Source organism: Mustela nigripes, chromosome 3 (genome assembly GCF_022355385.1).
Source record: "Mustela nigripes isolate SB6536 chromosome 3, MUSNIG.SB6536, whole genome shotgun sequence".
In the NCBI taxonomy this organism is placed as follows: Eukaryota; Metazoa; Chordata; class Mammalia; order Carnivora; family Mustelidae; genus Mustela; species Mustela nigripes.
This window is the reverse complement of record NC_081559.1, coordinates 96,111,794-96,127,643: the sequence shown is the minus strand read 5'-3', so window position 1 is coordinate 96,127,643 and position 15,850 is coordinate 96,111,794. Positions and strand designations below refer to the sequence as shown.

The 15,850-nt window shown below is 39.9% G+C and overlaps 1 protein-coding gene across 2 annotated transcripts in view; it reads right to left on the bottom strand.

Annotated features, from left to right (window-relative positions):
• The window catches only part of NCKAP5 (NCK associated protein 5), a 949,833-nt gene that overhangs the window by 932,874 nt on the left and 1,109 nt on the right, over positions 1 to 15,850 (bottom strand). The gene's annotated exons all lie outside the window — the stretch shown is intronic.

Here is a 15,850-nt window from a genome sequence, read left to right as displayed (position 1 = left end):
TCACCATCGGGATTCACACTAACAGAACGGAAAATGGGACAGAAGATCATTGCTTGGTGCATGGGGTCTAGAAAGTAGTCACCAAGAGAGGGAGATAAGCCTAAATCGGTCATAAGATATAGTAAAAACAATCCCCCCCTCCCCTACTCCAGAGCTTGCTCTCTCTCTTTCCAGGCAGAGTTGGCACTGAAAGGGCCTTGTCTTAATGAAGCAAGGAATTATCAGCAATCGAAGTCCAAATTAAAATAAAAAGATTCAAGTGGAGGATTGTCTCCATCAGACTGCTCTCTAAATACAAAGGGGATTTTACTTAAATCATCACAATAGGAGACTTCTTTTATTTCTCCTGGGACTCAATTTTAATAAACATGAGACATTTCTCCAACCAATTCTCTCATCACCAACCCCAGCATCACAAAACCACTTTATCTCCCCATGACATCAGCACAACCCACCTCATTGTGTACCCTGACGGGCTTCCCCTCCTCCCACTTCTCCATACTGCTCAGGAAGTAAGAACAAGCCTGGCAATGATGTATGTGCTGGAGAAGAAGGGCACGTGGCTGGCTACCGGCTAACCAACCAGTCATCGGTAATGTTGGTAGTTCAAACCACTGAAACCCATTTAATGTGTGTGTGTGTGTGTGTGTGTGTGTGTGTGTGTGTGTTTGTGTGTGTGTGTGTGTTTTACTCAATCAAGGGTAATGATTCCTGCTCAAAAGGAAAATACTCTTTAAGCATGCAGCCTTGGAGAACTTTTTACAAATTAATGACTACCCTTATTCATCTTTTCTTAAACATGACCCTTCTCTCCTCCTGTCCCTCAGAAAAGCTGATGTTTCCAAAGACAAAAATGTGGATGTCTTCTTTCTTAGAAAAATCAAGAGACGTTAAAGGCAGCAGTTCCAAGGTGAGGAAAACTACAGCAGTACAAGACATGGCAATGAATTAATGTTTTTCGTGGTGTCTAGCAACCTTCATCCTGAATGTGTATAATTTAAGTAAGAACCTGGTGCTCCTTTGCGGCGTGGTCAGAGATAGTTTTATTGAGAGCAGATCATAGTACTGAGTGCTCTGTTGACTGCAGGAAGTGGCGATGGGGGCTGGGAGAGGCCAGAGGGAGAAGGTCCTAGAAGCACTGAGTCAGAGCTCAGTTATTTGGGGGATTCCAGTCTTCTCCCCCCTGGGATTCATAGAACAAAAAAGACAACCATTTCTGACCCCTGATGATAAACAAGGGAAAGAACCCAAAACTCCACAGAATTTGGATGGATTAAAGAAACCCTAAAAAGAGCTACCTTAACGAGTTGGGAAGTTCAAAATAAAGGCAATACTAGTGGAAATGCGAGGGCAAGGCTAAGGCCATAACTCGGCCTACAGCCTTCCCCTAACAGACCTCACCACCTCCAGCCACCCTAGAACTTCTTTTGCATTCAACTGATGCTAGAGGTTAATGCTCCCTGTGGGTCCGGATAAGGGGATGGTCCTTAGGATCGTTTGGGGATGGAAGGAAAATTAGGTGTAAGATTAGAAAGTGGCTGATGAGAATCTACATGTGGGTTACGAAGAATTGACTGTGGCCCCTGGGGTATCCTAGGAATCGCTAGCAATCGGAAAACACATCCCTCAAAACTTTACTTAAAGCGCAAAGAGAGCTGTGAAGTAGTGGAGCGTGAAATACGGCTCCTAACCACAGGGAGATTAGAAAAGCGAGTCATGGGAAATAATGAGAGGATGAAGAAGATGAAGACAGTTTGTCTCTGTGGCTCACCGCTAAGAAGAAAGCAATGAGAACGGCCGAGGGAAGAGTGGTTTCTCTGCTGTCCTGGGGAGTGGGCATTTCCAGCATCCTCGTCCCTGTCACTTTGGAAGGTTCCTCATTGCATGTGACAGGGATGGGCTGGAGTGGCCCTCAGCCCCCTGCCCCCACAGTGTGGGCACACAGCTCTGGCTCATCCGGCCAGATGCTCCCACCTGTTTCCGGATGTAGACGAGTGGAAGACAAGACCCCGGGACAATCAGGCGCACTCACAGTCTTCCATAGTGTTCAGCAATGGCTGTGCTGTCCTGGTCTTACTTCCTTTGGCCCAAGACCGTTGCCAGCTTCCTATTTCCCAGCCACTGGACTTGCCTAGGTTCCAGTCTCCTGGCTGGTTCTCCAGTCTCCTGCTTATTCTCTGAGCCTCTGACTGCGGCTCCTTTAACGGGGTTCGGTTGCTTTGAACAAAAATACTGACTTCTACAGCTATCCTACTTGTAGGAAATTCCCTTGTTTCTAGTGTACTATTATTAGCTTTTAAAAAATAAGGACTGTGCTTATTCATCTTTCCTAGCCCCAGAGCTCCTGGCACTGATAGCTCCTTATGAAGAATAAGATTAATTGCAAAAAAATTTAAAGGCATCAGATGATGAGTACTCTTTGGTGTATGTTTGTTCTACTACTACGTGGCACCTTGTAGATGCTCATTTTGGTATTGTGGGAAGAATCCAGCCTTTGGAATCAAATTAAATTCCGCTCCCTCCTTGAATTCCTCAGGATGCTCAGACAAGACACGTACCCTCCCTGAGCCCCCATTTGCTCATTTGCAAACAGGGACAATAATTCTTAACTCCTGGGACTATTGTGAAAATTAAATCAGATATTAAATGATGCCATGATAGTCTTTTCAGCACATGGTACTAGAACAACAGGATCTCTGCCTGTACAAGAATGGAGGTGACCTTTGCTTACCTCCTTCCATATAAAGATGGCTTCTAAAGGGATCCCAGAGCTAAATGTGAAGGCTAAAACTATCAGACTCTTAGAAGCAACACGGAAGTATCCCTTGGATTAAGCAACGGATTGTAGAGGTAATAAAGAAAGCATGAGCAATACAAGAAAGAAGCAGATAAATTGGACTTCAACAAAATTAAGAACTATTGTAGGTCAAAGGACAACAACAAAAAATGAAAAGACAAGACACAGAATGGGAGAATATATCTACAAAACATACATCTGATAAGAATATAATGGCATATCAGAGGAGAAAGAGGGTGACTGGTAATAGGTAGAGGGTTCCTTTCTGGAGTTCTAAATGTTCTAAAACTATATATTGGTGATGGTTGCACAACCTGGACATACACTAAAGCCCACTAAATTATAGTCTTCCAATGGTATGTGAATGACCTCTCAACAGAGTTACTAAAAATTCAATGAGACAGTGCTGAAATGTCCAGGTCTAACCACTGCACACAAATGCACATGGAGAAAATGCTCAAAATAGTCTAGATTGTGTTGCTCTTATTTATGATTGATGAGGCAGAATGTGCTAGCGAGAGTGACTAATGGAGGTGCTTCAGGCTGCATTAGTACAAGAATTCCTCCTCTCCAAAGCCACTGGACTGAGACATTCTTTCGTAAGAATCCTCCAGATGTCTCACAGGGGCTGTATGCCGTGTTCACGCGTGTCTCACCTGCACTTGACCTTGTCACCACTGTATGCATTGCCCCCAGTGGGCCTGTCCTTGGACTTTATCCCTTCAGTCCAAATGCACGGAAAATGCTGAGGAAGGGCTCATTCTCCTCTCTTAGGAGTTGAATTCTTTCTTGTGGCCTCACCTTTCAGCGCTTTTTTTCTTACTGCTGACTTATGTCGAATGAATTTGCCACAAAAACCGAATTCCTGATATTCGAATCATTTGTATCAAGTCAAGGGTTTGTTTGCTACTTGGTTTTGTTGTTGTTCATTGGTCTGTTTTTCATAAAAGCATAGCAAAAAGATTAGGAAAATACACCAATATTGTAACAGTGAACATCTCTGGGTTATGTATCATAATGTTGTCCTCTTTCCTACGCTTTGTGGTATTTTCCAAAAATTCTATAAAGAATCATTATGAAAAACACACTGTACATAGAAAAACACTGCATATTTAAAATGTTAAAATATTAAAAATTAGCCCCAAGATGGATTATGAAGAGAATTATTTCCAAAGTCAAAATGCCCCCCAGAGATGTATTATAATGTCTACCGGAGTTAATGTGTGGTGTGTGTATTTGTGTGTGTGAGAGAGAGAGAGGGAGACAGAGACAGAGAGACAAGAGTCAGCTTTATGTACATTTTACCTTTTTGGTGATGGTTTCTGTGGAATGAGGACACGTCTTTGCCAATTTCAGGCCGAGGCAATAGTCGAATGTTCTTTTTGGTTTGCAGATTCAACATGATAATTTACACCACTGCCCATACATCTTTTCACCTTCCCCTGGCACCTTCTCACTAGATTCTTGCAGGCAAAGGAAACCTGAGTGATCTGTATCACAGAGCCACCACCCCTCCATTTACAGTCTCGCAAAAAATTCTCGTCTAGACAATAATTAAAGTCAGAAATGTAACTTAATTAAAGCACGTCTTTCCCAAGCCCTGAGGGCCATTCCTCAGCACTTACACACAGCAGTCTACTATTTACGCACACAGTTCTGGGGGGCGCGCGTGGGTATATCCTCTCAGGTACACCCTTGTCTTCCTACCTCTATGAAGGAATGCGAGAAAGAACCAGGGTGGAGGAGGGCTGGTTGACATGGGTGTGAAGACAAAAGCAGGATATTTTCCTAAAGAGATAAAGGACAACTGTCAAGAATCACAGTGGTGTAATTAACACATCAAGAAAACAGAAACAGAATTTGATCAGTCAGGAGCCTTGGAAACCCTCCAGACTGAATATGCCCCAGAGGTCACAAACCAGCAACTCAACTCCAGGGGCTTTGATGGCCTTCAGATATATTGAAGTCGGCCTACAGATTATTAGTTTGAAATGATAGCTAGCATTTAAAAGGAGGGGATTTTACCTAAAAATCAGATTTCCAGTTTCTTTTAAATAATTACAACACACAGCTACAGAGCCAGCTCTTTTTTGGCAGCAGGTGCTGGTGCTGAGTAACAGCTCCGTCCTTTAGGCATTCAGCGGGACATATTCCCCAGGGTACCCACATCCTCAGGAATCCCTGTCCCTCTGCAACAATGAGATCCAGGGACAGTCCCATTTATTGTCATGCAACTGGTTTTGTTTTTCTGGTGGCTGGCCGGCTTCCATTTTTGTATACCCACCTGTGTGGCCTTAGAGAACATTTGGGTTTGAGACCTTACCCACTTCCCCCCCGCCCCCACTCCCAAACTACTTCCTCTGGTTGATGCCTTACCAAAGTCATTCCTTTGGCTAGAATTCTCCTTCCCTTTTCACTCACTGGGGCCTTGTCAGAAAATGGATCCAGGTGCAATCCTGAAATTACCTTAAAGGCATCATAAACTTCTGAGAGAGAAGTAGAGTGATGATGTATAGTAGAAAAGCTGTCTTTGAAAACACTGAACTCAGATCGAAGTCCCAGAAATAACAGGACTGTCCGAACGTGTGGGTCCAGACCTCAGTTCTTCACATTTCTAGTTTAAGATCCTGAGCAATGTATTGAACCTCGGAAGCTCTTTCCTTATCTGTGAAATGTAGATATTTTACCCTGCCTGACTCCTAAGGTTGTTCTGAAAACCAAAGATTATATTCTAAGAAGGTGAGAGGACTAAATCAATTTAAGATAATTTGGGACATGGGGGGAGGGAGTACGTTATTAAATTACTTTGAATGGTTTGGCCAAAAAAAATATGCCTTAGCAAATTTTCCAAATTTACTCCCTGAAAAAGCAAATAGGATAATATGATTCTTTTTTTTTTTCTTTTAGAAAATTGCAAATAAAAAGTTTAATTTCAGAAACTGAGTTCACCATTTATAAATACACTAAAACAGTGCAAATCCAGATTTAACAAAACAACTTCTCTAAAGGGTCATAGGCACATGAATGACTTGTTTCATCCAGAATATTTAATTGGTTTGAAATAAGAAAATGAACGCTTTCCTAGTTGTTGAAGAAAAAATTCTGAAGATAGATCATTGTTAAAAAAAAATCTGACAATTGACCCTTCATTCTGCTTCCCTGGGATTCTAAAAGACTCTAGTGATGGCTGAATCTTCATATATATATATATATATATATATACACACACACATATATATGTGTATATATATAAAATATAAATATTATATATGTATATATAAAAGGCTATTCTTAGAACTGCCCATCTCCTCCCTGAAAATGGGCCATCTCTTCTTCTATAAGAACTTTATATATAATATGATCAAATTAGGGTCAGTGGGATCATATGATTCCTAATTTGTTTTTAACATTTAATTCAGTCTGTGGTTTGTTCATGGAATGTACAGAGGTGTTTTAAGTATGTCGATAACCTTTCTCTTTAACTCTCCAGAAGACCCAGCTACCTCAAACTCTGCCTGCCACAGTGTCTACACTGCCCACTGGTATAAAAGTGTCCACCTACAAGCATTCTGTAACTGGTTCAGGACATGTATCATGACATGTATATTTATAGGTGTATCTATGACATTCTGACCTGTGGCACCTAAAAAGGGGAGACTATGCAGAAATTGGTCACAAAATGAATAAGCCTTTTAAATCATTTAAATTTTTTCCAAATATGAAAATGATAGGTATTTATCATCAATAATTTGGTTATGGCCATAATTCTTATTGTAGGTATGTATCATAGATACACACTGTTAATATTTGATGAATTTCTTCACCAGTCTTTTTTTATGTATTTATTTAATTGACTATTTTGTCTGAAATTACTATTTTAACTGGCTATATAATATTTCATTTTATGATTATAACATTTTATTTCTTGGATTACAGTGGTGAATGGTGAAGGTGCATTTTACTGATTATGATATTAAAATACATGAATTAGGAACAAATTCAGCAATCCAAAAATGCACAGTAAGAGAAAAGTTATTGTATCATTTCAGCAGTTGGACTTTCAAAATTTTGTTTATATGCACATCTATACAGATAAAGATATGCCTTTTTAAAATAAGTTCATGATACACATTTATACTTAGCCTACATTTTCCACTTCCTGTATCATAGGCTCATTCCTATCAACTAGGTCTATATCAGGTGTTCTCTTTGTTCCTTTGCTTTCTGAAAGAGAAAGTGTGTGCATGTGCACAGCTGTGGGAGGGGCAGAAGGAGAGGGAGATGTATCTCAAGCAGGCTCCATACACAGCACAGAGCCTGATGTGGGGCTTGATCCCACCAATCCAAGATCATGACCTGAGCTAAAATCAAGGGTTGGTGACTTAACAGACTAAGCCCCCCAGGCGCCCCTACAGCTATCTCAGTTTTTAATGGCTATATAGTATTCCCTCATGTGGTTGAACTATTACATATTTAACAATCACCTACCAATGGGTTTTTTATTACTATCAGTTTTCACTAGCAGGAATGTGACTGTAATAAACATCCTATGCATATTCTTTGTGGACTTGTTGATTATTTTTAAGATATAATCTTAGAAAAGCATTACTGAGTCAAAAGCATGCTCTCTCCCATTCAAATTGCTTCCCCTCCCCCATTTGTGCCAATTACACTTCGACTAAGAGTAAATGAGAATGACTGATTTCTACCTCTTCATCAAAAGAGAGTTTCATCCTTCCTAATAGTTAAAATAATATATCATTATTTTCATTTGTATCTTTTGATTCCTAATGAGATTGAACAGCTGTTCAAATGCTTCTTAGCCATTTGCATTTTTTTTATGAACTGTGTTTCATTTCCATTAACTATTTTCTATTGAGATACTCATCTTTTCCTTGTTGATTTACAAGAGCTCTCTCTAGTCCACAATGTTTTTTGTCACTCTTCTACTGAAAGACAGTTGTTTTCCATATTTTATCATTATAAATAATATAGTAATGAATATTTTTATAAGTAGATATTTGTCTATGTCATATATATTATTTCTATTGAACAGATATGATTAAAATAGACTAGATTAACATACTCTAATACATGTTGCTAAAATGCTTTCAATAAAAGCCATGTCCATTTATACTCCCACCAGCAGATTATGAGAAAACCTATCTCATAACAACCCATTTCAAACCTAATCAGATTATTACAATAGGAGGCAGATCAAGACATAGAAGAGCACGATCTAGAAATAAGAGGCAGGTGACAGTCTGTCCTGCCATAGGATTTTTAGAAGCCAGGAAAGAAGGGGAAGACCTGAACATTTTAATAGAACTAAATGGAGAGGCATACAATCTTTATTTCTTTTAGAATATGCCCTAAAACTAGCTCTGTCACAGTTCATTGAAAATATGTGATTGCTGTTAATTGAAAATAAGAAAGCTGATTAACACATTCAACTTCTAACCTTTTCATATCCTACCAACTAAGTCCAATCGCTTATTGTGCAGATGCCCGCCTCTGTTAGAAACACTACAGTGCTAGTGAATCCAAAGACACAACACAGCCTCTTCCTGGTGACGAGGTGAGAGTAGGGACTCCTGAAGTCAAGCCTGGAGGACAGGAAACAGGAATAGCTTCTGTGTTTTGCCAATTAAAGTACAGAGAGGTGTTTTAGATGGAAGTCTAAGCCCGGGAAAACACGCAAATGTTACTTATTCGATAAGTAAACCAACAAAACACTGCAGCACCAAACTCAATGAATGGTCTTTCAATAACCAAAAACCAGCAGGTTCTCAGTTCTAGGTGCTTTTCCCAGTGAACAAATCACATCACTGAGCATGAATTACAGCACGTGGGGGAATGGCAGCAGCAAGCCAGCCAGTAATGTCTAAGGCAGAGAGTTGATAACGAATGTCTAATTAATGGTTCCGAAGTACTTTCAAGGTATAAATCCAATAATAACATTAAATAGTATCATCACCCAGTTAAAGCAATTAAGAATTAACAGCATGTTCTTCTTCTTTCAAACACAGGTAATCACATCAAGGATCCTAACAAGCAAAACTGTAGAAGTAATGTATTTTTTGTTATATGTGTATTTTTATATATAAGCTATAATTTATATATAAATGAAAAGTTCAGTTCTATGTCTTTTCCAGTATGATTTGGCTGATTTTGTGTGTTCTTCCACCTGTTACTGGTTACAGATCACATTATAATCACCACTTTCTAACCAAAAGCATCAAGCTCACCATTGAGACTCTACCACACAGCATGACAGTGTCTTGCAAACGGTATTCTCTTTGTCTTTTGTATTAGCAGGAACATTTCGGAGCCTGATTATTAATGGTACTGCTCTGTTGTGTTTCTTTCCCATTTGGTTCTTACTCCCTCCTGGGACTTTGACACTTCCAAGGACTTCTAAATCATTTTACCAACTCAGACCTCTTTTCTATCCTCCAAGCATGTGCTTTTAAATACTAATTGGTCATTTCCACCTTATACTCTGTGTAGAGCTCAGCCTCACATACCCAAAGCCCAGCTCTCAAGGCTCCTCTACTCCCATTTGCTTCTTTTAGTTCGTAGTTAATGAGGTCACCAGCCTCAGTCACTGAAGTTCTAAAGATTCACTTCCTTCTAGTTCCTCGCCTCTCTTCCTCCTCTACGTCAATCTGTGCTGACCCAGCTTTGAGCGTGCCTGTTCTATTTGCCACACTATTTCCATAGTATTACCTTGGTTTTTGTCCATCTCAATTCCTGGGAGGATGATCACCATCACTTTCTAACTGCTACCATCCCCAGGCTTTCTTCTCCCTTGAAAAGGCTGCCTCAGAAATGATGATATCATCACATCATTGTTCTTCTTAAAGCCTTTACTGATTTCCCATAGCCAACTGTACAGAACCGTTCCTGGATGAAAATGCATTTGTCAATGCAAGAGAATAAGACACATCTAAGATAGTGAATGCTTGATTCACAATTTTAAAACATTTGACTTGTGGCATATGAATCTCTATTTGCACTCTTGTCTTACGCTCAGAAATGGATACGGTGAACCTGACTTGGAGGAGTCCAATTACTCTGGTTTCTCCCCTGAGGATTTTTTTTTAAGAAAAAAATTATTGAGATAGAATTCACAAGCAGGGGGCACCTGGGTGGCACAGTGGGTTAAAGCCTCTGCCTTCGGCTCAGGTCATGATCCCGGGGTCCTGGGATCGAGCCCCACATCAGGCTCTCTGCCCTGCAGGGAGCCTGCTTCCTCCTCTCTCTCTGCCTATCTCTCTGCCTACTTGTGATCTCTGTCAAATAAATAAATAAAAATCTTAAAAAAAAAAAAAAGAATTCACAAACAGTAAAATTATCTTTTTCAAAGAAAGAGCACTAGTCAATAGTTTCTAGTATATTCATGGAGATGTGCAACCATCACCATAAGGAATTTCAGAATATCTTACTACTCCAAAAAGAAATGCCAAGTTCCAGAACACTTTATTATCCTAGAAAAAAATGCCATGCTAATTATCAGTCACTCCCCAATCTCTCTTTTTCCTAGCCCCCAGCAAACACTAGTCCACTTTCTCTAGCTACAGATTTGCCTATTTTGGATATTTGACACAAGATGGAATCATATAATATGTGTCATTTGGTGTCTAACTTCTTTCATGTAGCATGTTTTCAAAGTACATCCACATTGCAGTATCAGTACTTAATTCCTTTATATGGCTTGATAATATTCTGTTTATCCATTTATCAGTTGACAGACATTTGGGTTCTTTCCACTTTTTGGTAATTATGAATAATGTTGCTAAGAACATTCATGTAAACATTTTTGTGTGTACATACATGTATGATTCTCTTGAGTATATATACTTAGAAGAGGAATTGCTGCATCAAACAGGAGATCTATTTGTAGCATTTTGAGAAATGGCCAAATCTTTTCTAAAATGGCTGTACCATTTTACATTCCTACCAGCAACATGTGAGGGTTCTAATTTCTCTACATCCTTACCAACATTCATTATTGTTTATTTTTTTCTAATTACAGTCATCCTAGCGGGTATGAAGTGGTATTTCATTTGGTTTTGGTTTGTGTTTACCCTAATGACTAACGATGCTGAACATATTTCCATGTGCTTGTTAGCTGTTTGCTTATCTTCTTAGGAGAAATTACTTTGAAATTACTTTGAATCCTTTGCCCATTTTTAAAACGAGTTACTTTGAGTATTATGAGTGAGTAGTAGAAGTTCTTTATGTATTCTTGTTGAATAATATTCCATTGTATGGAATACAAATTTCTTCTTAGATATATGATTTGTAGATATGTTCTTTCATTGTGTAGGTTGTCTTTTCACTTTTTTCATGATGTAATTTGAAGCACAAAAGCTTTTAATTTTTATGAAGTCCCACTTAGCTGCTTTTTCTTTCATCACTTGCTTTTGGTGTCATATCTGAGAAAACTACCTAATCCTGAATCATGAAGATTTAGTCCCATGTTTTCTTTGTAAGTTTTTTATAGTTTTACCTCTTACATTTAGTTCTGTGATCCATTTTGTGTTCATTTTTGTATAAGGTATGAGTTAAGGGTCCAACTTCATTCTTTTACTTGTGGATATACCTCTGTCCCAGAACCATTATGTTGAAAAGACTTTTCTTCTATTACTCTCTAACTATTTTAAATGTGTCATCCTCTGGCTTTCTAGACTTCATGGATTCTGATGAGAAATCTGCTTTTAATATTAGTGAAACAATACCATACACTTCTCCCTTGCTGCTTTCCAGATTGTTTGGACTTTGGCAATCTGATTATGACATAGCTCAGAGTGAACTTTTTTGAGTTTACCCTACTTGGAATTCATTGGGCTTTTTGAATATGTAGATTCATGTTTTACATCATCATTTTCAGGCATTATTTCTTTAAGTATTCTTTCTGTCCCTTCCTATTTCTCCTTTCCTTCTCATACTCCCATTATGTACATGTTGGTACACTTGATGGTGTAATACAAGTCTCTGAATTTCTACTTCCTTTTTTCATTCTTTTTTTCTTTCTGTTTATATATTGAATAATCTCCTTTGATTTGTCTTCAAGTTTTCAGAATTTTTTGCCTACTAAAAGTTGCTATTGAATTGTATTAGTGAACTTTTCATTTTAGTTATTGTGCTTTATAGCTCCAAAATTTCTATTCGTTTTTCCCATAATTTCTCTTTATTCATATTCTATTTGCTGATATATTCTTCTCATATTTTCCTTTGTTTCTTTTGACATGACTTCCTTTAGTTCTCTGAACATATTTATGATCACTGGCTTAACATCTTTGTGTAGTAAGTCCAATACTGGGTCTTCCTCAAAGATCATTTCTATTGACTGCTTTCTTTGCCCCATCTATGTAATATACTTTCATGGTTTTTTGTATGTCTCATCAGCTTTTTTGAAAGATGGACATTTAAAATAGTATAATATAGCAACTCTGGAAATCAGAGGAACAAAGCCTCTGCTTCTTCTGAATAAATGGAAATAATGCCTACCTCATAAAGGTATTTTCAGATTGAATGAGTTAATGCATAGGTAGCCCTTAGTGTAGTGGATATGTCATAATAATCCCTCAATAAATGATAATACAAGGAAGTAACCAGAGAGCTCCCATCTCTGAACAGACTGGCTCACTGAAGCTACATGAGTGTGTTTCCATTTTGAAAAACAAGGTATGTTTCAAAAGTGAGAGCATTGTCTATATGTAGTCTTCCATCTCTCACTACAGAGACATTTCCCAAACTGATACACTTGCATTAATCTCTCTCATGTACACCGCATGCTACCCTCCTATAAATCAGACTTCCAAGAAACATGTCATTCACTAACTCATACATGCATTCCCATGATCAACAATTATTGGGTATGTTACAAATGCCAGGCACTAATCTTTTTTTTAAGATTTTTTGAACTTGTTTATTTGAGAGAGAGGGAGTGAGTGAGAGCAAGAGAGAGAACAAGCAGGGAGAAGAGCAGAGGGAGAGGAAGAAGCAGACTCCCTGCTGAGCAAGGAGCCTGACCTGGGGCTCAATCCCAGGACTCTGGGATCATGACCTGAGCTGAAGGCAGAGGTTTAACTAACTGAGCCACCCGGCTGCCCCTACACATGCTGGGTAATAATCTTCACACTGGTAGAGGGTGATGAACAAGAAGACAAGTCCCCTGCCCTCATGGACATTACCTTCCCCGAGGATATGGCGGTAGATTCTGGTGACTCCACTCTAGCAGTAGAGACTGAAAAAACTAAGATGGACTTTACCTAACCCTTTGAGAGCTTAGGCTCTGCTGTGATCCAGATTTCACTCAGAAAACCCCCATCAGTGGGATTTTGAAGTCAGAGTAAAAGATCATGAGGTAGATGTTGCATTTCTACTGCTCCTGCCAGAGGGTTAAGTATCATGTAGTCTCTTTAGCAAAGTCCCAGTAACCTGTCCCTAGCTTCATGTGTTTCAAGAAACAGAGATTCCCACTTTGGTGGAGGAGATGATGGTGTGACCCTAGAGTGGGCAGTGGTGGCATCAACTTCCCAATTTTGACTTTTGTACAGTGACCAAGACAGAGTGGCCAATTCTCTTGTGCCGTTGCAAGCATTAGCTCAGAAGCTCTGCCAGTCTCCAGTTCCTGTAAGACTGCATATGTCACCTAAAACCAGTGTGAACTCCCTTCCTGCTTAAACAAGCTGGAATAGATTGTATTATCTGTTAATGACTCCAGAGCAATACAGGAAAACATATCATAGAAAGATAAATTAAAAAAAAAAAAGGCACATATTCACTGTCAGAAGTGCTCTAAAAGGAGAGAGATATAAGATGAGGAAAGGTTTTTCAGAGGGATTCGTTCCAAAGTCTCCTTGAGGGAGTGAATTGAAACCAAGACCTAGGGAAGGGAGGTGCTAAGAGAAGGCAGGGAAAGAGATTTCTGGACCAAACAAACATCAGGAGCAGAGACCCAGATTTGGAAAAGAGTTTGTTGTATTCCATCCTCAGAAAGAACAACAGCATGATTGGAGATTGGGGACAAAGCGCATGAGATAAGACTAGAAACCCAAGCAGGTTCTACAGCCACTCAGAGTCTGGCCCAGTCTGGTGCCAGTCTGCAAACCATTTGTCCAGGACCCACGAGAAGTCCAAAACATAGGAGTAAATGTTTAGAAATGTTGTAGCAGTTTGACATTGTCACAGCAGTCAAGCAACATTTTTATCACATTTAAGAAAACGATCACTCCACAACAGACTGAAAATTTGAACAAAAACCAAAACAAAACTGGTCCTTCAGCACACAGCATTGGAGAAGTGTTGTTCTCCATGTCTTGCCTCTCAAATTTATCTGTGAAAGGCCAGATAGTAAATGTTTCAGGCTTTGGGGGGTTATAGGTACTCTGTTGAAACTATACACCCCTGTTGTTGCAGCACAAAAGTGGCCATAGGCAACATGTAAATACAGGGGTATGGCCGTGTTGCAATAAAACTTTATTTATAAGAACAAAGTATGGGCAGATTTTGGCCTGTCATGCAGGTTGATAAACCAACTCAGTTTTAGGCCACAGTAAGGAGACTGTACTAGATTCTAAAGGCAATAAATCGGGGTGCCTGGGTGGCTCAGTGGGTTAAAGCCTCTGCCTTCAGCTCAGGTCATGATCTCAGGGTCTTGAGATCGAGCCCTCCATCAGGCTGTCTGCTCAGCAGGGGACCTGCTTCCCCTCTCTCTCTGCCTGCCTCTCTGCTTACTTGTGATCTCTGTCAAATAAATAAAATCTTTAAAAAATAAAATAAAATAATAAAGGCAATAAATCCATCTGTTTAACCATTGTATATTAATTATACTTCAATTAAAAAAAAACTTCCTGCTTAATTGAGACCATCCCTCACTCTTGATCCTTACCCATCATGCCTGCAAGTATTTGTAAAGTCTTTGCTTCAGTGACTCTAAGTCAGAAACAAATCTCAAAGCTCCTCCTAGCCCTAATTCAGCATTCTCCTCAGTTTGACCCGACCCGACCCTGGCAGGTTAAGTCACTATTAAAGGGCAGGGTCCCTTTTGTCTATTATCTGCATCCTCAAATAATGAGGATGATACCGTTCACCCTGTGTTGGCCTGATGAGTCAAACTATAGCCCTAAGGGGCCACAGCCTTACATTCTCCAGGACCTAGTCAAACCTAGGTCCACATCGCCCTCTGAGTCATCAAGTCACCTCAGTGCCCCGTTCCCTGGAGCACACTGTCCCATTTTTTTCTTCTGTACAAAGTTAGATTTCTAAGTCCCAATGTACTTCTGTGACCACTGCCCATCTGTGGCTCTTTTGGTATGTCTGAAACGGTTGTGTTGGACAAGCGGCCCGTCCCATGTGTAGTCTTGTTTTTCTCTGAGCTCAGACACTGCCACAGGCAGGAAAGCCTTCTGCATTCACACATGTCTCCCTTTACACAGCACCCACTTCATAAACACCACCCAACCCCCATACAGTAGAGCGCCTTATTCTCTCTCCCACGTGGAGCCTAGACCGCCGTGTGAGGAGGCGGACTCCTACCAGCAGGTCTCGTACACAGAGGGTACAGAGCTGAAGCAGTTCTTGCCGAAATCTCTTTTATTTAAGATTTCTTTCACTGACTCAAGAGAAACTCAATGGGTAAAACTTTGCTGTTGCAAGTTTCCTTAAAATATCCCTTTTGGGCCTACCACCGTTTATCTTGGCAGCAGGTAGCTTGGAGAGTTTTGGAAAGTCTCAGCTTGGCAGAGCCTCAGAGCTACTGGCACATTAAAGATTAATAAAGCGCATTTAACTGAGCTCAGGACACTGCAACGTGATCCTTCACCGTGAAATGTGCAAGATTCTTTGTTTGCAATGAACAAAACTGAAGCCCCAAAGGGCCCACCGTGACAAGCTAATATCGGAAACAATCAGGAACTTTGTGTGTCTTTCCCCGGAAAATTGATGGGTAGGAATCAATGTCCCGGCTCAGCCATACTCTCACTTTAGCATTCTCAGGAATTTAAGATGGATATCTGCGAACGATGCACAGAGCGGGGCATT